Source organism: Oryctolagus cuniculus, chromosome 5 (assembly GCF_964237555.1).
Source record: "Oryctolagus cuniculus chromosome 5, mOryCun1.1, whole genome shotgun sequence".
NCBI lineage: Eukaryota > Metazoa > Chordata > Mammalia > Lagomorpha > Leporidae > Oryctolagus > Oryctolagus cuniculus.
Window position 1 is genome coordinate 91,448,222 of NC_091436.1, and position 25,641 is coordinate 91,473,862.

Below are 25,641 nucleotides of genomic sequence, written 5' to 3' on the forward strand. Positions count from 1 at the left end.
ATCATGAAGCAAGACCCCTACCTTTCACCTTACACAAAATCCACTCAACATGGATTAAAGACTTAAATCTACACCTGACACCATCAAATTATTAGAGAGCATTGGAAAAACCCTGCAACATATAGGTACTGGCAATGACTTCTTGGAAAACACCCCCGAAGCACAGGCAGTCAAAGCCAAAATTAACATTTGGGATTGCATCAAATTGAGAAGTTTCTGTACTGCAAGAGAAACAGTCAAGAAAGTGAAGAGACAACCGACACAATGGGAAAATATATTTGCAAACTATGCAACTGATAAAGGGTTGATAACCAGAATCTACAAAGAAATCAAGAAACTCCACAACAACAACACAAACAACCCACTTAAGAGATGGTCCAAGGACCTCAATAGACATTTTTCAAAAGAGGAAATCCAAATGGCCAACAGACACATGAAAAAATGTTCAAGATCACTAGCAATCAGGGAAATGCAAATCAAAACCACAGTGAGGTTCCACCTCACCCCAGTGAGAATGGCTCACATTCAGAAATCTACCAACAATAGATGCTGGCAAGGATGTGGGGAAAAAGGGACACTAACCCACTGTTGGTGGGAATGCAAATTGGTTAAGCCACTATGGAAGTCAGTCTGGAGATTCCTCAGAAACCTGAAGATAACCCTACCATTCAACCCAGCCATCCCACTACTTGGAATTTACCCAAAGGACATTAAATTGGCAAACAAAAAAGCAGCGTGCACATTAATGTTTATTGCAGCTCAATTCACAATAGCTAAGACCTGGAACCAACCCAAATGCCCATCAACAGTAGACTGGATAAAGAAATTATGGGATATGTACTCTATAGAATACTATACAGCAGTCAAAAACAACGAAACCCAGTCATTTGCAACAAGATGAGGGAATTTGGAAAACATCATGCTGAGTGAATTAAGCCAGCACCAAAGGGACAAATATCATATGTTCTCCCTGATCAGCGACAACTAACTGAGCACCAAAGGGGAAACTTGTTGAAATGAAATGGACATTATGAGAAACAGCGACTTGATCAGCTCTTGTCCTGACGGTTGATGTACAATGTAATACTTTATCCATTTTAGTATTTTTTTTTTTGTTCTAGTACGATTGGTTGAACTCTGTAATTAACACACAATTATTCTTAGGTGTTTAAATTTTAACTGAAAAGTGATCCCTGTTAGGAATTTGCAAAACATTATGCTGAGTGAATTAAGCCAATCCCAAAGGGACAAATACCATATGTTCTCCCTGATAGGTGACAACTAACTGAGCACCAAAAAGGAAACACGTTAAAGTGAAATGAACACTATGAGAAACGGTGACTTGATCAGCCCTCACCCTGACTGTTGATGAACTGCTTAATATGTTATCCCTCTTAGTATTTTTTGTTTGTTTGTTCTACTTAATACTTTTGGTGGAATACTGTAATCAATACACAATTATTCTTAAGTGCTGAAACTTAACTGAAAAGTGATCGCTGTTAAATGTAAGAGTGGGAATAAGAGAGGGAAGAGATGTGCATTCGGGACATGCTCAAGCTGACTTACCTCAAATGGTAGAGTTAGAAACATACCAGGGGATTCCAATTCAATCCCATCGAGGTGGCATGTACCAATGGCATCTCACTAGTCCCAGTGATCAATTTCTGTTCACAATTGATCGTAATGATAGGACTAAGAACCAAAGGGATCACATAAACAAGACTAGTGTCTGCAAATACTAGCTGATAGTATCAAAAAGGGAGAGAATGATCCAACATGGGAAGTGAGATACACAGCAGACCCATAGAATGGCAGATGTCCTAAACAGCACTCTGGCCTCATAATCAGCCCTTAAGGCATGCGAATCCGGCTGAAATGCCCATGAGAATATTTCAGGCATGAAAAACCAAGACACTCTGGGGAAAAAAAAAAAAAACCTAAATGAAAGATCTCTGCGAGTGAGATCCCAGTGGAAAGAATGGGTCATCAAAGGAGGAGGTACCTTTCTCTGAAGGGAGGAGAGAACTTCCACTTTGACCATGGCCTTGTCTAAATATGATCAGAGTCAATGAACTCAGGGGGCTTCCATAGCCTTGGCAGCTCATGACAAGAGCCTAGGGTGATTACTGGTGCCATAAACAAGAGTGTCAATTTGTTAAGTCAACAACAGGAGTCACTGTGCACTTATTCCTCATGTAGGATCTCTGTCCTTAGTGTGCTGTACATTGAGATTTAATGCTATAACTAGTACTCAAACAGTATTTTTCACTTTATGTTTCTGTGCGGGAGAAAACTGTTGAAATCTTTACTTAATGTATGCTAAACTGATCTTCTGTATATAAAGAGAATCGACAATGAATCTTGATGTGAATGGAAGGGGAGAGGGATTGGGAAAGCGGAGTGTTGTGTAGGAGGGACGTTATGGGTGAAGCCATTGTAATCCGTATTCTGTACTTTGGAAATTTATATTCATCAAATAAAAGTTAAAAAAAAAAAATCCGCTACCTGCGGCGCCGGCATCCTATGTGGGCGCCAGTTGTAGTCCCAGTTGCTCCTTTTCCAGTCCAGCTCTGCTACGGCCTGGGAAAGCAGTGGATGATGGCCCAAATACTTGGGCCCTGAACCTGCATGGGAGACAAGGAGGAGGCTACTGGCTCCTGGCTTTGGATCGGTGCATCTCCGGCCTTTGTGGCCATTTGGGGAGTGAACCATCTGAAGGAAGACCTTTCTCTCTGTCTCTCTCTCTCACTGTCTGTGACTCTACCTGTCAAATAAATAAACAAAATATTTTAAGAAAGATAGAACTGCCATATGGTCAAGCAATTCTTCTATTGTATTCCAAAAGAAATGAAGTCAGTATTTCAGAGATATCTTCACTCCAGTGTTTATTGTAAGCAGTATTCTCAATAGCCCATATGTGTATTCAACCTCAATTTTCAAAAAAAGAATTAATGAATTGATAAAGAAAATCTAAATATTATATATACATATACACACATTTATACATACAGAAGTAAAAATGCTGTCCTTTGTGACAATATATATGATCCTACAGTAAAATATGTTATGTAAATTGAGCTAGAGACACAAAAGCAGTATTACATGACTAAATTCAGTTTTGAGATGTAAAGAAGTTATACAAAAAAAAAAGAACTGTTGCATTCTACTTTGTTCTATATTAACTACGACATATCAGAAAAAACATATATTTTGATTTGGGACTGGCTTCTTTCACTAAGAATAATGGTTTCCGGTTGCATGCCTTTTGTTGCAAAGGACAGGAATTCAATGGGCATCTTGTGATATGATTATTGTTTTATCCATTATTTATACTCCTGTGGAACTGTGTTGTTCTTGCTTTTTACTTGTTGAATATTATGGTTAGTAATGGATTAAGCCTGGGATTATAGAGGGGATTGAAATAACACTTTTTAAAAATTAAAGGAAAAAATAAAGGAAGAAAGGAGGGAGATTTAAGGAGGAAGAGGGTAGAGAGGTTAAGTATAATTATCATCTTAGAATTGAACCTATGAAATACCTGAAGTATGTTCTGTTTATATTAATACAAATTATTAAAAAAGAATTGTTGTCACCAGTGCTTTGTTAGTTGGTTGTAGAGTGTTGGGGAGATATAAACAAAATGATATGTAACTAGAAGGTCATAATAGATAATGATGGCTAATAAAAACATAATAATGATGGGATAATTGATGTGAAAAAGATGATAGAAAGAAAAGTGGAAAAATTGGTTAAATAAAGATTGCATACACACACATGCACATGTAAGTGAAGAAACAGTTGATTAAACCAGAAATTCTGAAATATTATAATTGAACATAATTGTAAGAATTAAAATAATAGAAAGATTCATCTCATTCGTGAAGAAAGACAAAGTAGATAAACACAACCTGATATTGAGGAATATTTTGCTTTAAATGTATTGTAATATTAAGGAAATATAGATCTGATATCCCTTTAAAGATAGCATGTAATAGCAGACAAATAGTGTGGTACCTGATGGAACTTCCTGCTTAGTAGGGATGTGAGTAATATGAAGAAGTGTTCACAACTTAACACAACACAAACAGTAAATACCAAGTAATAGAAAATATGTAATAGAAAATATAGAAAATAACAAATTATATGGAATAATTAAAATAAATGAGTGAGTTCATTAATATAAAGAAATGCTCCAACATATTCTAAGAACAGTAAAAGAATGATGATCATGTTTTAATTTCCAATGGTGAGACAATATATCTGGAAAAGGATACCATTCAATAGCACATGTATTGATGGCTTTTTAATGAATTTTTCAATGAATGCCCTAAATAAAAATATCTAATTTCATTTTAAATTTGAAATGGATAGGTATCTTAAATTCCTAAATACTCATATTTTCTCTGATCTCTCCTCATACTAACAACATTTTACATGTCTATTATAATATTTCCCATTTGTGGATGAGTGGTATGTCAATATTCAGATTTTTTCACCTCCTGTAAAATGCATTACACCTCATAATAGCTCAACTGATGTCACATTGGAAAAAAATTCTCATCTTTCTAGTATAAATGCTTTGTCTTGCTTCTTCTGTCCATGTCTATCAATTGTAGGCTCTAACATAATATTTTATTTAAAAAAAAGTTTGACATAATTGATTGTGAATAAAATTCAATTTCACATATGGAACATTTTCAATTATAGGAAGCATAAACTAGAAAGTGTGACATCAGACAGGTCAAAAATGACTTATATGTCAATCTCTAACTCCCATATACTTTGTTTATAATGCCTTTGTTTAGTCAGTATATTTGATCAAAATTCAAGCAAAACTAGCTGTCTCTTTTTCCAGCTTACAAAAGATTGAAAGAAATGTATTTAAAAGGTGATAATGGGTGGGAGGACCTACAAGCAGGTACCAGATACATTTGTAGCAGTGAGAAACAACTGTTAATTGGGTAAATGTGAGTGAAAATAGAGTAACAATAATGAGAAGCAGATTTAAGGATTGTAGAATCAGAATGTCCTAGAATTATAATTGCTCAAATTGAATAATTGCTTATTGCAGCACAAATAATAAAAACATGTTCATAGTGATTACATTGATACTTAAAAATGTGCAACGTTTCTTTTTTTTTTTTTTTTTTTTTTTTTTTTTTTACAGAGGATCAGTTTAGTATGCATTAAGTAAGGATTTCAACAGTTTGCACCCCCATAGAAACACAAAGTGAAATATACTGTTTGAGTACTCGTTATAGCATTAAATCTCAATGTACAGCACATTAAGGATAGAGATCCTACATGAGGAGTAAGTGCACAGTGACTCCTGTTGTTGACTTTACCAATTGACACTCCTGTCTATGGCATCAGTAATCTCCCTATGCTCCAGTCATGAGTTTCCAAGGCTATGGAAGCCCTCTGAGTTCTCCGACTCTTATCTTGTTTAGACAAGGTCATAGTCAAAGTGGAGGTTCTCTCCTCCCTTCAGAGAAAGGTACCTCCTTTTTTGATGACCTGTTCTTTCCACTGGGATCTCACTCACAGAGATCTTTTGCCAGAGTGTCTTGGCTTTCCATGCCTGAAATACTCTCATGAGCTTTTCAGCCAGCTCCGAATGCCTTTAGGGCTGATTCTGAGGCCAGAGTGCTATTTAGGACATCTGCCATTCTATGAGTCTGCTGAGTATCTCACTTCCCATGTTGGATCACTCTCCCCTTTATTTACTCCATCGGTTAGCGTTAGCAGGTACTAGACTTGTCTATGTGCTCCCTTTGACTCCCAGTCCCTCCACCATGACCAACTGTGAACTGAAACTGATCACCTGGAACAGTGAGATGGCATTGGTACATGCCACCTCGATGGGATTGAATTGGAATCCCCTGGTATGCTTCCAACTCCACCACTTGGGGCAAGTCAGCCTGAGCATGTCCCAAAATTATCAATTCCCAACTTGACTCTCATTGGGATTAAACATGACAATAGGTCTGCTCTGATTTCATCATCATTTAAAAAAAATCATCTATTATTTTTCACTTTATGTTTCTGTGTGGGAGCAAACTGTTGAAATCCATACTTGATGTATACTAAGCTGATCTTCTGTATATTAAGATAATCAAAAATGAATCTTGATGTGAATGGAAGGGGAGAGGGAGTGGGAAAGGGGAGGGTTGTGGGTGGGAGGGACGGTATGGGGGGGAAGCCATTGTAATCCATAAGTCGTACTTTGGAAATTTATATGCATTAAATAAAAGTTAAAAAAAAAAGCACAAAGAAGGTGAAAATAAATCATTTTCCTTTAAAAAAAATAAATAAAGCTATTTTATCCTTTGTTTAAAAAAAAAAAATGTGCAACGTATTCCAAAAAATCCATTTTTTTGTGGAGGAATGCAACCAAATTTTAAAATATCTCCACCAAAATAGAACAGGAGGAAAAGTTACTTTATTGCAACATATACTTAGAAAAGTACCTCAATTTATGCAATGTTCAAACAGCGCCTCACTTCATATTATTTTATATTCTTTTGTATATGGTATTATCTCTGTTTATGAGGGTGTCCTCAAATCGTTTGTTGAAAATGCACATTATGAAAACATATGTATGTCTTTCAAAATTTTTTGCAACAGAATTAAAAGATCTTTCATTCAATTTTACATTGAACTTTTTGAAGTATCCTAGAATTTGCTCTAATTCCCTGAACATAAATTAAAAATAGCTCACATAAAGGAATGATTTTTATTGCATGGGTAAGGATGTTCTAAGTATGCAGATAACACAAATTCTGACACAAAAATAAATTTAAATATGAATTTTGAAAAATCAAAATTCAAAATTCTTTGCCCTCATTTATCAAAAATGTTTGGAATATTTTTCACTTACTTCACAGCTTGCAGTATATCATCAAAAATAGATTTACACACTCAATTTTATCCTGTTAATGCTTTCTAATTTAATTCACTCTGTTAGAGATACACAATTATGATTCACTGAAGTTTACAAGTCAGTTTTCAGAGAGTGTGTTTTGTTTGAACTGTAAAGACGTCTGCAAACTTCCCTGCAGTACCAGAAGGGAATAGAGTAGTTAATAGGGGTAAACAGTATCCTTATATGCCCATGTTTTGCTCTTGTTGAATGCTCTGGCATTAGTTTAATAATTTCTATGGCATTATTTCCCTGTGAAATGATATTCTCAAAACGGACTCTTTAAGCATCAGAAAAAAAGAAGAAATTAACCAACAGCCTAATAGTTGGAAATGCAAATAATGTATTTTTAAAGTAAACTTTCTGCAAAAAAAAATAGTATTCAGCTGCTATTTTCTATATTAAACATGATCAACAAGCTCAATTGATGCCCTTATGGATATTTTGTAACGGGAAACTTTTAAATACTGTTTTTATTTTATTTTACCATTGCCAAAAGGTGAAAGCTCATACTGAAACTAGTCTCTGAAAGTTAACAAGACCCATTATGTTGTTCTTTCTTTTTAAATGTGTTTATTTTCTTCTCCTTGTGGGATGACGTAAAATACAAACTAGAAATGGAAAGTTGTTTATGTAGATGAATTAGTTCAATTACACAACAATTTCCTGACATGATGGCTTAGTCTTGTGGTCATTACATAAATACTGTTTGAGAGTGAGGAGCAGAAATTTAATGAGGTCATTTTTTGACCCTGCCAAATTTGAAAAAAAAAAAAAAGTTTTTCTGCTTTCAATGTACTAAAATCATTTTTTTCCCACCAGCATCTTAAATGAATAAACTAGAGAGGAGGTTGTTTTAAAATTGTACAATCCAGGCTCCCACATTAGAAACTACTAGGACTTAATATGAACCAATCTTTGAAAAACTTCATTAAATGATTCAGATACCCAGTCAGGATTGACAGCTGCTATAATACATAGGTAGTTTCATGTTGAAAGGAGCACACTGAGTGAGATTGAAATGTGTATTTCATGCACTGCTGTCCTTCAGTACCCCTAAAATGTGTAATACCAAAGGAGATCCTGTATCACACACATCAGATACAGTAAATATTCCTATCATGTTTGATTGCTTTTCCATGTTTTCCCTTATTTATAGAAAAAATTCTAATTAGAAACTGGAAAACCTCAAAGAAATGGATAAATTCCTGGACTCATATAATCCACCAACTCAAGAAGGCATAGTCTAAATATACCTATAACAAGCAATGAGATTGAAGCAGTAATCAAAACTCTTCCATCAAGGAAAGCCTGGCACCTGATGGCATTACTATTGAAATCTGCAAAACATTCAAAGAGGAAAAAACTCCAATACTCTTCAAACTATTCCAAAATATTGAAGAGGATGGAACTCCACCAAAGTCTTTATTTTTTTTAAGATTTTTTTACTTATTTGAGAGGCAGAATTACTGAGAAAGAGAGAGGTCTTCCATTCACTGGTTCACTCCCCAAATAGTTGCAATGGCCAGAGCTGGGGCAATCCGAAGCCAGGAGCCAGGAGCTTCTTCCTGGCTCCCTTGTGGGCCATTTTCCACTGCTTTCATAGGCCATCAGTGGGGAGCTGGATTAGAAGTCGAGAAGCTGGGACCAAAACTAGCACCCATATGTCATGCCAGCGCCACAGGTGGAGGTTTAACCTACTATGCCATAGCACTTACTGAATCTGCCAAACGTTTTTACGAGGGCCGCATTACTTTGATACCAAAACCCAACAAAGACACAACACAAAAAGAAAACTACAAATCTATATCCTTAGTGAACATAGATACAAAGATTCCCAACAAAGTACTGGCAAATCAAATTGAAAACCACATCAAAAAGATCATACATACATCATGATTAAATGGGATTTATACTAGAAATTCAAGGGTGGTTCAACATTCACAAATCGATAAATGTCATAAATCACATCAATATAATGAAGAACAAAAAACGTATGGACATCTCAATAGATGCTGAGAAAGCATTTGATAAGATTCAACATCCCTTTATGATAAAAACCCTCCAGAAATTAGGTGAGGAAGGAACATGCCACAAAATTATAAAGGATCCATATGACAAACCAACAACCAATATTCTGAATAGGGAAAAATGAAAGCATTTCCCCTCAGTTCTGCAACAAGACAAGGATGCCAACTAACACCACTATTATTCACAATAGTAATGGAATTTTTACCAAGAACAATTAGGAAGGAGAAAGAAATATAACGAGTACTCAAACAATATATTTCACTTTGTGTTTCTATGGGGGTGCAAACTGTTGAAATCTTTACTTAATGCATACTAAACTGATCCTCTGTAAAAAAAAAAAGAAAAAGAAACTATCAACTCCCAACTTGACTCTCACTGGGATTAAACATGACAATAGGTCTGATCTGATTTCATCATCATTAAAAAAAAATCATCTATTATTTTTCACTTTATGTTTCTGTGTGGGAGCAAACTGTTGACATCCTTACTTAATGTATACTAAGCTGATCTTCTGTATATTAAGATAATCGAAAATGAATCTTGATGTGAATGGAAGGGGAGAGGGAGTGGGAAAGGGGAGGGTTGTGGGTGGGAGGGACGGTATGGGGGGGAAGCCATTGTAATCCATTATTCGTACTTTGGAAACTTATATTCATTAAATAAAAAAAAAGTAAAAAAAAAATAAAGTTTGCCATATGTAACACACACAAAAAAAAAATTGGAAAAGAGGAAGTAAAATTATTCATGTTTGCAGATGAAATTATGTTGTGGAAAGACCTAAACAGTCCATCAAAAAGCTTTTGGAGGGGCCAGCACTGTGGTGCAGTGGCTTAAAACCCCAAGTCTGCAGCTCTTACATTCCATATCAGCACTTATTTGAGTCCCAGCTGCTCCACTTATGATATAGCTCCTGCTAAATGCTCCTGGGAAACCACTGGAGGATGATCAAAGTTCTTAGTCACCTGCACCCACATGAGAGACCTGGATGAAGCTTCGGGCCCCTGGCTTTGGAATGGCTCATCTCCAACTATTCCAGCTATTTGGAGAGTAAACCAGTGGATGGAAGACTTACTCTCTTTCTCTCTGTGTCTCTACCTCTCTTTGTAACTCTGCCTTTCAAATAAATAAAATACATCTTTTTAAAAAAGCTGTTGGAATTGATAAGCCAGTTCAGCAAAGTTGCAGTTTACAAAATAAACATACAAGAACCGGTAGCTTTTTGATATACCAATGATGAATTCACAGAAAGATAAATCAAAAAAGAAATCCCATACAATAGCCACAAAAAACCCAAATATTTAGGAAAAGAAGTGAAAGATCTCTACAATGAAAATGATCAAACATTGATGAAAGAAATCATCAAGGACAGAAAAATTGGAAAGATATTCTTTGCTCATGGAATGGAAGAAACTATATAATAAATGTCTATACTACCTAAAGCAATCCACATATCCAATATAATCTCTATCAAAACGCCAATGACATTCTTTACAGAACTAGAAAAAGCAATCCTAAAATTCACATTGAATCACAAAAGACTCAAAATAGCCAAAGCAATTCTAAACAAGACCCAGAATAGCCAAAGTGATACTATACAAGAAAAATCAAATTGGAAGCATCACAATACCTGACTTAAAAGCATACTACAAAGATATAGAGAACACCTTGGTACTGACATAAAAACCACTACATAGATCAATAGAGCAGAATAGAGATCCCAGAAATTAATCCATATATATGTATATATATATATATATAAAACTGATTTTTGACAGAAATGCTTCACAACAGAGTACAGTAAGAATAGTCTCATCAACAAATGATGCTGCCAAAACTGGATACATATATGTAAAAGAATGAAATTAGATCCTTATCTCTTATCATGTACAAAAGCCAACACAAGATGGATCAAAGACCAAATTTAAGACCTGAGACTATGAAGTTGCTGGAGAAAAATTTAAGGAAAACACTCCAAGACATTGGTGTAGAAGACAGCTTCTTGGACAAGATAACCAAAGCATGGGCAACAAAAGCATAACTAAACAAATAGGAATATATCAAACTCAGAAGCTTTTGCACAGCAAAGGAAATGATCAATAGAGTGAAAAGACACCCAACAGAATGGAAAAAGAAATATCTGCAAACCACCTATCTGACAAATGAATAATATTCTGAATACCAGCAACTTGATAAATTCAACAGTAACAGTTAAGAAATGGACAAAGGACTTCAATCGAGAGTTCTCAAAAGAAGAAATACAAATGGCCAGCAAACATGCAAAAAAATTCTCAATGTCACTAGGTATCAGGGAAATGAAAATCAAAATCACAATTAGATAACACCTTACCCCTGTCAGAATGGCTATAATCAAAAATGGAGAGTAACAAAAGCTGGTGAGCTTGTGGAGAAAGAGGAACACATATACTGCTTGTGGGAATGTAAATTAGCACAGCCACTGTGGAAAACAGTTTGAAGATTTCTTACAAAACTAGTAGACTTGCCATATGATTCAGCAGTTCCACTACTGGGTATATACCCAAAAGACTTGGACTCAATGAATCATAGAGATACCTGCACCACTGTGTTTTATACTAGAATTGTTTACAAAAGCCAAAAATTGGAGCCACCCAAGGTGTCCATCATTGGATGAATGGTTAATAAAATGTGGCATGCATACCCAATGGAATATTATTTGGCTATAAAAATAATGAAATTCTACCATTTGCAGCCAGATGGACACAATTGGAGGCTATCATGTCAGTGAGATAAGCCAGTCCCAGAAGGAAAAACAATGCATGTTCTCCCTTTTATGTGGGAGCTAAAATTTGGAAAGAAACAAAAGGAAAGAAAGGAAAAAAGGAAGAAATGGCTGTGTGTATCAATATTGCTGAAAATATAGTTTTATAAAGCTGCTTTGTTTCATAAGTTTGTCAAACCAAGACTGTGATACTACTATGGTTTTAATGATCTGTGATTACTTTAAAATTTACTGTGTGTGGGTGAAATGGTAATTTTTCCATTGAATTATTGTTTATAGCCATTTTCTATATTCCAATTAAATTATGATCTTTTTGGTTTTTATTTGTTAAACTTTTTATTCAGTGAAGAAGTAAACCTTTTTACTTTAATGTAACTTTAAAATATGTTATGAGAAACCTAAAAAAGAGAGAGAGAGAGAAAAGGAGAGGGAAGTGGAGTGGGAGAGAGTGGGAGGGAGAAAGGAAAATAGAAATGGAATATCATTATGTTCTTAGAACTGTATTTACAAATTCCATTGAATCTGTTAAAACTAATTCAAAATTAAAATAAAAAAGAAAGAAAGAAAAATCTCTAAACATTCCATACAAATATTAATCATTGGTCAGTCTAATAAGTATATAAGTACTTTTAATGAAATGCATTAAAATGTATTAAAATATTAACTGTGATCCAGTGTCAAATAATTTGGATGACATTTAATTTATGAAAAAAATAGAGCACAAAATAGAACACATAGTGACAAACCTGCATGGAAGTTGATAAAACTTTCTATAGCATTTAGACTTTTACTATGCAATAAGTTTTCTATTTGATTTTAGTGAAATGTCCAATACTCAGAGACAGTATGGTTAGCTATTTTTAGAATACATTTTAAGGATGACTAGAGAATTATATTCTAATTATGCTTGTGTTTATAAAAATGCTTCTTTTTTATTTATTTGATAGGTAGAATTATAGACAGTGAGAGAGAGAGTCAGAGAGAAAGATCTTTCTTCCATTGGTTCTCTCCCCAAACGGCCGCTACAGCAGGCACCGCGCCGATCCGAAGCCAGGAGCCACGTGCTTCTTCCTGGTCTCCCATGCGGGTGCAGGGCCCAAGGACCTGGTCCATCCTCCACTGCCCTCCCAGGCCACAGCAGAGAGCTGGATCGGAAGAGGGGCAGCCGGGACTAGAACCCGGCACCCATATGGGATGCTGGTGCTGCAGGCAGAGGATTAACCAAGTGAGCCACGGTGCCGACCCCCTAAAAATGTTTCTTAACAGCATGGAGAGTACTCAAGATGAAACATATCAGAAAATTATTTACCTCAACATTTTTTAAAATTTAAAACTTAATTTTGGAGCAGAAATAGTTTTATTCAGGTTGACATCCATATTAGCAGATTTAATTTGGAATACAGGAAAAAGGTAAAAGATTATGTCCTCATTTTTGTGAGTTAGTTTTCAAAATACTCTCCAAAAATATAATATTTATATCTTCCAAATATCTTTTGGTGAATTTCTTAAGTGAAGAAAAAATGCTAAATTTACCTATAGCTTTTTTTTTAAAAAAAGATCTACTTATTTATTTGAAAGACAGAGTTATACACAGAGAGGAGAGGCAGAGAGAGAGAGAGAAAGATCTTCCATCTGCTGGCTCACTCCCTACTTGGCTGCAATGGGCGGAGCTGCAACAATCCAAAGCCAGGAGCCAGGAGCCTCTTCTGGGTCTCTCACAGGGGTACCGGGGCCTAAGGACTTGGGGTATCTTCTCCTGCTTTCCCAGGCTATAGCAGAGAGCTGGGTTGGAAGTAGAGCAGCCGGGACTCAAACCAGTGCAATATGGAATGCTGGCACTGCAGGCAGCAGCTTTTACCTGCTACGCCACAGGTCTGGCCCCTACCTATAGCTTTAAAAATAAAAATTTGTTTTCTTTGTTCTCATGCAGTTTCATTGATGAGAATATATATTTCATTACTATGCTGAGTACATTTATTAGTTGGATTTCTTAAGGTAGGGCTCTCTAAGGAGTCTCTTTTGCTCTGAGTGAAGCTAATTATTTCTGCATTTTGATTATTTAAATTATGCTGTAGACAGATGGTGCCTGTCTTTAGGCTGCATGAAATAAATTTAAAAGTGTAAATGCTTAAAATTTTAAGAAAACACAAATCCAAGATTGATGTCTAAAGTCAAAACATACATACATGTAACTGAAATGTTTAGACAGAGAAAGTCACAAATGTGTCTGCAAGAAAGGCTATTCACGCTTTATTCATCCAAGTTGTTGACCTTCTGAAAACAATTAAGGATTGATGGGAACATTCCAAACCAAATCAGGCTACATAATTTCAAAACACAATTTAATCCTTAACCATTTTTAGCACTTTAAAATAGTAAACAGAGATGAACCAAGAAGAAATTTAAAAGTTCAACTGTCATTCATGATTAACAATCAAAAAACTGGTATAGAAAAAATTCAATGCAATAAATCTATATATGAAATCCCATAGAATTTGCCACAATTAATGCAGATAAACTGAAAGCTTTCTCTCTAAGTATTGGTTCAAGACAAGATTGTTCACTTTCAACACTTTGTTCAATGTGGTACTGGAAGTCCTAGACAGAGAAATTCAACAAACAGTGAAAAAAGTCACCTAATTCAGAAAAGGAAAAACAACATGAAATGATCATGTATGTAGAAGACCCTGATGACCTGACAAAAAGAGGTAAAACAAATGGATTAACTAATTAAACTTGCAGGGTAAAATATGAATATAAAAATCAGTCGCATTTCTATACACAGAAATTGAACTATCTTAAACAGAAGAGTATAATCTCATTCTCAATCTCAACAAAAATAATTAAATAATTAAACGATAATGAAAAAAAGACTTGCACATTGCAAATAAAAATCAAAGACAGATAAAGGAATCCAAGAGATAAAAGGAAGACATCCCATGTTCATCATCTTAAAAATTAATATTATTAGATTTAATGAAATCCCTGTGAGAATCCAATAGATTTTCTCAAAACAATCTGGAGTAAGAATAATAAAACTGAAGATATCTCACTTTATAATTTCAAATTATACAGTAAATTCATAGTATTGAAAACAGTATGATACTAACATAGAAATTACAATTTATGAGACATAATAGAGAGCCCAGAGGCAGATCTGTACATCTATGATCCACTGATCTTTGACAAAGTTGTCAAGGACACAAACACAAAACAGGGAAAGGGCAGACTCTTCAATTAATGCTGTTCCATAATCTTCAAAATTCGTCAAAATTGATTAGGGATTTAAATAGAAGTCCTAAAGCCACAGAATCATCAGAAGGAAACTTAGGGGACAAGTTTCTTGTCACTGGTCTGAGCAATTATTGTTATTATTTCTATACATGTGAAAGCAAAATCACAGTCAACAAAAGCAAGGACAGACAAATGGTGTTGCAGTAAACTGAAAAACTTGAACACACCAAAAAAATAAAAATCAATAGAAAGAAACAGTAATATATGTGATAGGAAAAATTGAAAGGCAAGTACTCAAAATAAATAAGAAACCCATACAACTTAAAAAAAACCAAATAGCTCAATTTATTATTGAATATTTTTCAAAATTGCCATACATATAACATGTTATGTATTTCTCAAGTACTGTGTGATGTTTTGTTATATTCAACATTACATAATGTACAATCAGGTTAATGTGTATACAGAACATCAACACTATATAACTATATAACTTCGCCCTATGTGAAAAAACCTCAGAACTTCTTACCACTTTCTAGCTATAACTTCATACCATTTCCAAACCTTTTATTAACATTTTTCTCTCCAGTCTCTGGTAACCATAATTATATTTTTAATTTCTAAAGGACCGTATACATTTTTTAGAGTCCATATGTAAGATAGATCATGTGGTATTTATCTTTCTGTGTTTGCCTTACATCCCTTAACATAATGACCCTAGTTCCATCCATGGTGCTGCAAATGACAAGATTTTTTTATGCCTGAATAATACCCCAATGTGTATCTACAACACATCTTCTTTATCCATTGATCAGTTTTTTTCATTTCCTGACTATCGTGAATCTGCTGCAGTAATCATGGGAGTGCAGATGTCTCTTCAACAGGTGGATTTCCTTTCTCATAGGTTACATATCCAGAATTGGAATTACTGGATTTTATTCTTGAACTTTAAAAGAAATTTATTAACCTACATGTTTTTTTCACATTAGTTGTATTGATTTAAATTTCCAATTCTTTACCTACACATGCTACCTTTTAACTTTTTTAGAAAGGATTTATTGATACATTAGATTCTCAGGGTAACAGCAAATGCATGAAAATTATTACAACACAGTTGTAATCAATTCACACGTTAAAGTGATATGGACATAAAGAGAGTAGATACCAAATAGTTCATAGAAACGATTCTTGGAATATAATGATACTCCCCCTTCCATCTTCCCTCTCTCTCTTCCTTCTTTCCTACTCTTTTTCCTTCTTTACATGTTTTTGTTCTTCCTTTTATTCTTTTCTTTCTTTTTCCTCTTTTTTTTAATTTTTGAGGCAACATATTTTTAATTTGCATTGTAGTCAAAGGCTTAATGTCCCACTAAATAAAGAGTCCAAGAAGTAAAACAATCATAGTTAAGCAAGAATATAGCCAAGGACTATAAACAATAATCAAATGAAAATATTATCAATTCATTCATATATAGTACATTTTAAAATAATCACAGATCATTAAAATATAATAGTATATCATTCATAAACAGTTGTTTTACAAAGACATAGAAAAAAGTTTGACAAAACTATATTTTCAGCAATATTGGCATACACAGATTTTTTTTAAGCTTAGCTCCCTCGTATAGAGAAGAATACAAGGTGTTTCTCTTTCTTTGACTGGCTTTTTTCACTATGGTGACTTTTTTCAATATGGTGACCTCCAGATGTATCTATTTTGGTATAAATTGTAAATTTTCATTCTTTTGATAGCTGAATTATTTTCCATTTTATGTATAATATCACATTTTCTTTATCCATTCATCTTATGAAAACCTTGGTTGATTCCATATTTTGACTATTATGTACAATGTTGCTATAAACATGGTGGTGCAGGTATCTCTTTGATAGAATGTGTTCATGTATTTTGGGTACATAGTGAAATTGTTAAATACTGTGGCAAATTTGGTGATGGTGAATTATCACTTTCTGTTTATCTGGGAGATATCTTATTCTCCTTCATCTTTTTCTTTTTAAAAAATATTTATTTACTTGAAAGAGTTACGGAGAGAAAGAAAGAGAGAGAAAAAGACAGAGACAGAGAGAAATCTCCCACTTACCAGTTCACTCTCCAAATGTTCACAATTACCAAGACCAGGACAAACCAAAGCTAGGAGCCTGGAAATCCACCCAGGTGTCCCACATAGGTGGAGGAGGCCAAGTACTTAAGCCATCTTCTTATGTTTTCCAGTACATTGGCAGAGAACTTAATCAGAAACAGAGTGGTCAGGACTAGGGCAATGCTGGTATAAGATAGTGGTGCTGCAGGCAGTGACCTAACCCACTGTACAAAAACACTGGCCTCTTTCTCCTATAGTATTTTTAATATTTATTTTATTTCTTTGAGTGATAGAGTTACAGAGAGAGGTAGAACAAGAGAGAAAGGGATCTTCCATCTGTTGCTTCACTCCCCAGTGACCTCAATGGCTGTGGCTGAGCTGATCCAAAGCTTGGAGCCAGGAGCTTCACCCGGGTTTCTCATGTGCATGCAGGTGCCCAAGGACTTGGGCCATCTTCTACTGTTTTCCCAGGCCATAGCAAAGAGCTGGATTGGAAGTGGAGCATGCAGTATTCAAATGGGCGTCCATATGGGATGCTGGCGGTACAGAACAGGGCTTTAACCTGCTACTCCACAGCAATGGCTCTATTCCTATAGTTTCAAAAGATAACTTCATTAGATATAGTATTCTTGGTAGGAAGGTTTTTGGATTCTTTTTTTCTTTTAAAATCTTGAGTACATCATCTGACTGTCTTCTCTCCCACATGGATTTTGCTGAGATGTTCGCTAATAATCTAATTGGTTTTCCTTTATATCTAAATTGATGTCTTTCTCTTATTGTCTTTAGGATTCTCTATTTATTCTAAACTTCTGACAATTTGACAGCAATATGCATCAGAGAAGATTTTTTTTTAGTCTTCTTGGGATCCTCCAAGCTTCCTGTATCTTCATGCTTATGTCTCTTTAAAAAAATTAGAAAATTATCAATTATTATTTTAGTTAGGAGTTCTCAACACTCTTCCTTTTCTTCTCCAGATCTCTCAACTACAAATATTTTCTTATTTAATGGTATTTCATATAGTCATTCTTCAGTCTGTTAAATTCTATTTTTATTTTTGTCTGATTGGTAATTTCTTTGTTTTGAACTTTTATTTAGTAAATATAAATTTCCAAAGTACAGCTTATGGATTACAATGGCTATCCCCCCATAACTTTCCTCCCACCCGCACCCCTCACATCTCCTGCTCTCTCTCCCATTCCATTCACATCAAGATTCATTTTCAATTATCTTTATATACAGAAAATCGATTTAGGATATATTAAGTAAAGATTTCATCAGTTTGCACCCACACAGAAACACAAAGTGCAAAATACTGTTTCAGTACTAGTTATAGCATTACTTCACATTGGGCAACACATTAAGGACAGATCCCACATGAGGAGTAAGTGCACAGTGACTACTATTGTTGACTTAACAATTTGACACTCTTGTTTATGGCATCAGTAATCTCCCTAAGCTCTAGTCAGGAGTTGCCAAGGCTATGAAAGCTTTTTGAGTTCACCGACTTTGATCTTATTTAGACAAAGACATAGTCAAAGTGGAAGTTCACTCCTCCCTTCAGAGAAAGGTATTCCTTCTTTGATGGCCCGTCCTTTCTATTGGGATCTCAATCGCAGAAATCATTCATTTAGGTCCTCTTTTATTTTTTTTTTCCAGAGTGTTTTGGCTTTCCATGCCTAAAATACTTTCAAGGGCTTTTCAGCCAGATCCAAATGCCTTAAGGGCTGATTCTGAGGCCATGGTGCTGGTTAGCACATCTGCCATTCTATGAGTCTGCTGTGTATCCTGCTTCCTATGTTGTATCGTTCTCTCCATTTTTTTGTTCTATCAGAATTAGCAGACACTAGTTTTGTTTATGTGATCCATTTGACTCTTAGACCTATCAGTATGATAAATTTTGAACTGAAATTGGTCAATTGGACTAGTGAGATGGCAGTGGTACATGCCACCTTGATGGGATTGTATTGGAATCCCCTGGCACATTTCTAACTTCACTATTTGGGGCAAGTACGATTGAGCACTTCCCAAATTGTACATCTCCTCCCTCTCTTATTCCCACTCTTATATTTAACAGGGATCACTTTTCAGTTAAATTTCCAAACCTAAGAATAATTGTGTGTTAATTACAGAGTTCAACCAATAGTATTAAATAGAACAAAAGAATACCAAAAGGAATAAAGTATTAAATTGTACATCAACAGTCGGGACAAGGGCTGATCAACTCATTGTTTGTCATAGTGTCCATTTCACTTCAACAGCTTTCCTTTTTGGTGCTTAGTTATTTGTCACCAATCAGGGAGAACATATGATATTTGACCCTGTGGGACAGGCTTAATTAACTAAGCATGATGTGTTCCAGATTCCTCCAACTTGTTGCAAATGACCGGATTTCATTGTTTTTTTATTACTGTATGGTAGTGTATAGAATACATGTCCCATAATTTCTTTATCCAGTCTACTGTTGATGGGCATTTGGGTTGGTTCCAGGTCTTAGCTATTGTGAATTAAGCTGCATTAAACATTCAGGTGCAGACCGCTTTTTTGTTTGCCAATTTAATTTCCTTTGGGTAAATTCCAAGGAGTGGGATGGCTGGGTTGTATGGTAGGGTTATCTTCAGGTTTCTGAGGAATCTCCAGACTGACTTCCATAGTGGCTTAACCAGTTTGCATTCCCACCAACAGTGGGTTGGTGTCCCTTTTTCACCACATCCTCGCCAGCCTCTGTTGTTGGTAGATTTCTGAATGTGAGCCATTCTCACCAGGGTGAGGTGAAACCTCATTGTGGTTTTGATTTGCATTTCCCTGATTGCTAGTGATCTTGAACATTTTTTCATGTGTCTGTTGGCCATTTGGATTTCCTCTTTTGAAAAATGTCTATTGAGGTCCCTGGCCCATCTCTTAAGTGGGTTGTTTGTGTTGTTGTTGTGGAGTTTCTTGATTTCTTTGTAGATGCTGGTTATTTACCTTTATCTGTCACAAGGTTTGCAAACATTTTTTCCCATTCTGTTGGTTGCCTCTTCACTTTCCTGACTGTTTCTTTTGCAGTACAGAAACTTCTCAATTTGTACGATCACAATAGTTAATTTTGGCTTTGACTGCCTGTGGTTCTGGGGTATTTTCCAAGAAGTCTTTGCTCGTACCTATATCTTGCAGGGTTTCTCCAATATTCTCTAATAATTTGATGGTGCTGAGTCTTAGATTTAGGTCTTTAATCCATGTTGAGTGGATTTTTCTGTAAGGTGAAAGGTAGGGGTCTTGATTCATGCTTCTGCATGTGGAAATCCAATTTTCCCAGCACCATTTATTGAATAGACTGTCCTTGCTCCAGGAACTGCTTTTAGATCCTTGATCAAATATAAGTAGGCTGTAGATGTTTCATTTGATTTCTGGTGTTTCTATTCTGTTCCATTGGTCTATCCATCTGTTTCTGTACCAGTACCATGCTGTTTTGATAACAACTTCCCTGTAGTTTGTCCTGAAATCTGGTATTGTGATGCCTCCAGCTTTGTTTTTGTTGTGCAAGTATGCTTTATCAATTTGATTTATCTTGTGTCTCCATATGAATTTCAGCATCATTTTTTCCAGATCTGAGAAGAAGGTCTTTGGTATTTTGATTGGTATCACATTGAATCTATAAATTGCTTTAGGGAGAATGGACATTTTGATGATATTGATTCTTCCAATCCATGAGCATGGAAGATTTTTCCATTTTTTGATATCCTCTTCTATTTCTTTCTTTAAGGTTTTGTACTTCTCATCTTTACCCACCTTGGTTAAGTTTGTTCCAAGGTATTTGATTGTTTTTGTAGCAATTGTGTGAATGGGATTGATCTTAGAAGTTCTTCCTCAGCCATGGCATTGCCTGTGTATACAAAGGCTGTTGATTTTTGTGCATTGATTTATTATCCTACTGCTTTGCCGTACTCTTCTGTGAGTTCCAATAGTCTCATAGTGAAGGTCTTTGGATCCCCTACGTAAAGAATCATATCATCTGCAAAGAGGGATAGTTTGAGTTCTTCCTTCCCAATTTCTATCCCTTTAATTTCTTTTTCTTGCCTAATAGCTCTGGCTAAGATGTCCAAACTATATTGAATGGCAGTGGTGAGAGTGGGCATCCCTGTCTGGTACCAGATCTCAGTGGAAATGCTTCCAACTTTTCCCCATTCAATAGGATGTTGGCTGTGGGTTTTTCATAAATTGCTTTGATTGTATTGAGGAATGTTCCTTCCACACCCAGTTTGCTTAGAGTTTTCATCATGAACGGGTGTTGTATTTTATCAAATGCTTTCTCAGCATCTATTGAGATAATCATATGGTTTTTCTTCTGCAGTCTGTTAATGTGGTGTATCACATTGATTGTTCTGCGAACACTGAACCATTCCTGCTTACTAGGGATAAATCCCACTTGGTCTGGGTGGATGATCTTTCTGATGTGTTTTTACTTTCTATTGGTGAGAATTTTATTGAGGATTTTTGCATCTATGTTCATCAGGGATATTGGTCTGTAATTCTCTTTCAATGCTGCATCTTTTTCTGGCTTAGGAATGAAGGTGATGCTGGCTTCATAGAAAGAATTTGGGAGGACTCCCTCTTTTTTGATTTTTCTGAATAGTTTGAGAAGAATTGGAGTCAGTTCTTCTTTAAATGTCTGGTAGAATTCAGCAGTGTATCCATCTGGTCCTAGGCTTTTCTTTGTTGGGAGGGGCTTTATTACTGTTTCAAATTCTGTCTCAGTTACGGGTCTGTTTAGGTTTTCTATGTCTTCCTGGTTCAATTTAGGTAGGTTGCATGTGTCCAGGAATCTATCCATTTCTTATAGATTTCCCTGTTTGCTGCCATACAAGTCCTTGTAGTAATTTCTGATGATTCTTGTTATTTCTGTGGTGTCTGTTGTTACGTTTCCTTTGTCATCTCTGATTTTATTGATTTGGGTCTTTTCTCTTCTTTTTTTAGTTAGTTGGGCCAATGGGGTGTCAATTTTGTTTATTTTTTCAAAAAACCAGCACCTCGTTTGGCTGATTAATTGTAATTTTTTTGGATTCAATCCTGTTAATTTCTTCTCTGATTTTAATTATTTCTCTTCTCCTACTAAATATGAGTGCGGTTTGCTGCAGTTTTTCTAGATTTTTAGATGCATTGATAGCTCATTTATTTGGTGCCTTTCCAATTTCTTGATGTAGGCACCTATTGCTATAAACTTTCCTCTTAACACTGCTTTTGCTGCATTTCATAAGTTTTGGAATGTGTGCTATTATCCTAATTTACTTCCAGAAAGTTTTTGATTTCTTTTTTTTGACAAGCAGAGTGGACAGTGAGAGAGAGAGAGAGAAAGGTCTTCCTTTACCGTTGCTTCACCCCCCCCAATGGCCACTGCTATGGCGTACTGCGGCAAGGGCACTGGGCTGATCTGAAGCCAGGAGCCAGGTGCTTCTCCTGTTCTCCCATGTGGGTACAGGGCCCAAGCACTGGGCCATCCTCCACTGCACTCTCGGGCCACAGTAGAGAGCAGGAATGGAAGAGGGGCAATTGGAACAGAATCCGACTCCCCGACCGGGACTAGATCCTGGGGTGCTGGCGCTGCAGGCGGAGGATTAGCCTATTGAGCCGCGGCACAGGCCGAAAGTTTTTGATTTCTCTTTTGATTTTTTCTATCACCCAGTGTTTATCCAGGAGCATGTTGTTCAATCTCCTTGTGTTTGCATATGTTCTAGGCATTCCTGAGTTGCTAATTTCCAACTTCACTCCCTTATGATCTGAGAAGCTACATCATATGATTCTGATTCTTTTGAATTTGCTAAGACTTGCATTATGGCCTAGTATGTGGTCAATCCTAGAGTAGCTTCCATGTACTCCAGAGAATAATGTAAATTCCTTAAGTGTAGGATGAAAAGTTCTGTAGATATCTGTTAGATCCATTTGGGCTATAGTGTCATTTATATCAACCTTTCCTTGTTGATCTTCTGTCTGATAGATCTGTCTGTTTTTGAGAGTGGAGTATTGCAGTCCCCCAGTACTACTGTATTGGAGTCTAAGTCTCTCTTTAAGTCCCTTAACATATCTTTTAAATAAACCGGTGCCCTGTAATTAGGTGCATAAACATTGATAGTCATTATATCTTCCTGTTGAATTGATCCCTTAATCATAATATGGTGCCCCTCTTTGTCTCTCTTAACAGTTTTTGCTTTAAAGTTTATTTTGTCTGATATTAAGATGGCTACATCTGCTCTTTTTTTCATTTCTGTTGGCATGGTGTATCTTTTTCAAGCCTTTCACTTTCAGTCTGCATGCATCTTTGTTGGAAATTATGTTTCTTGTAGGCAGCAAATAAATGGGTTTTGTTCCTTAACCCATTCAGCCAAACTGTGTCTTTTAACTGGAGATTTGAGTCCATTAACGTTCAATGTGACTATTGATAAGTACTAACATTACCCTGCCATTTTCCCAAAGATATTTTCTAATATATTCTTTGAACTTCCTGTGATCTTTTGCTGTGAGGTTTCCTTCCTTTACTTTCTTTCATATTGATGACTGTGTTTCTGTGTGTAACACATCATTAAGCATCTTTTGCAGGGTTGGATGAGTGGCAACAAATTCTTTCAATTTCTGTTTGCTATGAAAGGTCTTTATTTCACCTTCATTCACAAATAAGAGCTTTACAGGATATAATATTCTGGTCGGGCACTTTTTCTCTCTTAATAGCTGGGCTATATCTAGCCTGTAGGGTTTCTGATGAGAAGTCAGCTGTGAGTCTAATTGGAGATCCTCTGAGAGTAAGCTGATGTTTCTCTCTTGCACATTTGAGAATCTTTTCTTTCTGTTTCACTGTGGAGAGTTTAATTACAACGTGTCGTGGTGAGGATCTCTTTTGGTCATGTTTATTAGGGGTTCTGTGAGCTTCCTGTACTAGGATGTCTCTGTCCTTCTCCAAACCTGGGAAATTTTCTGCTAATATCTCACTAAAAAGGCCTTCTAATCCTTTCTCCCTCTCCATGCCTTCAGGAACTCCTAGAATCCAAATGTTGGGTTTTTTTTTTTTTTTGACTGTTACTATTTTTTTAACTTTTATTTAATGAATATAAATTTCCAAAGTATGATTTATGGATTACAATGGCTTCTCCCACATACCGTCCCTCCCACCCACTACCCTCCCCTTTCCCACTCTCTCTCCCCTTCCATTCACATCAAGATTCATTTTCGATTATCTTAATATACAGAAGATCAGCTTAGTATACATTAAGTAAGGATTTCAACAGTTTGCTCCCACACAGAAACATAAAGTGAAAAATAATAGATGATTTTTTTAAATGATGATGAAATCAGATCAGACCTATTGTCATGTTTAATCCCAGTGAGAGTCAAGTTGGGAGTTGATAATTTCTTTTTTTTTTTTTACAGAGGATCAGTTTAGTATGCATTAAGTAAAGATTTCAACAGTTTGCACCCCCATAGAAACACAAAGTGAAATATATTGTTTGAGTACTCATTATAGCATTAAATCTCAATACATAGCACATTAAGGACAGAGATCCTACATGAGGAGTAAGTGCACAGTGACTCCTGTTGTTGACTTTACCAATTGACACTCCTGTCTATGGCATCAGTAGTCTCCCTATGCTCCAGTCATGAGTTTCCGAGGCTATGGAAGCCCTCTGAGTTCTCCGATTCTTATCTTGTTTAGACAAGGTCATAGTCAAAGTGGAGGTTCTCTCCTCCCTTCAGAGAAAGGTACCTCCTTCTTTGAAGACCTGTTCTTTCCACTGGGATCTCACTCACAGAAATCTTTTGCCAGAGTGTCTTGGCTTTCCATGCCTGAAATACTCTCATGGGCTTTTCAGCCAGATCCGAATGCCTTTAGGGCTGATTCTGAGGCCAGAGTGCTATTTAGGACATCTGCCATTCTATGAGTCTGCTGAGTATCTCACTTCCCATGTTGGATCACTCTCCCCTTTATTTATTCCATCGGTTAGTGTTAGCAGGTACTAGACTTGTTTATGTGCTCCCTTTGACTCTTAGTCCTTTCATTATGATCAATTGTGAACTGAAATTGATCACTTGGAATAGTGAGATGGCATTGGTACATGCCACCTTGATGGGATTGAATTGGAATCTCCTGGTATGTTTTTAACTCTATCATTTGGAGCAAGTCAGCTTGAGCATGTCCCAAATTATACATCTCTTCCCTCTCTTATTCCTACTCTTATGTTTAACAGGGATCACATTTCAGTTAATTTTTAACACTTAAGAATAACTGTGTATTAATTACAGAATTAAACCAGTCATATTAAGTAGAACAGACAAAAAAAACTACTAAGAGGGATAATGTATTAAGTTGTTCATTAACAGTCAGGGCTATGCTGATCAAGTCACCATGCAAATGAAATCTCTCTCGTGCAAATGAAATCTTAAGGAGGAATCAAAATGAAACGCAGAAACTAGTAGAACAGGAAAGTGTGATAGTGAAGAGAAATCAAAATGAAATGAAGAGCTCAATAGATCAAATGACAATCACATTAGAGAGCCTTAAAAACAGAGTCAGTGAGCAGAAGAGAGACCATCAGACTTAGAAGACAGAGCACAAGAAAGTATACAGTCAAACT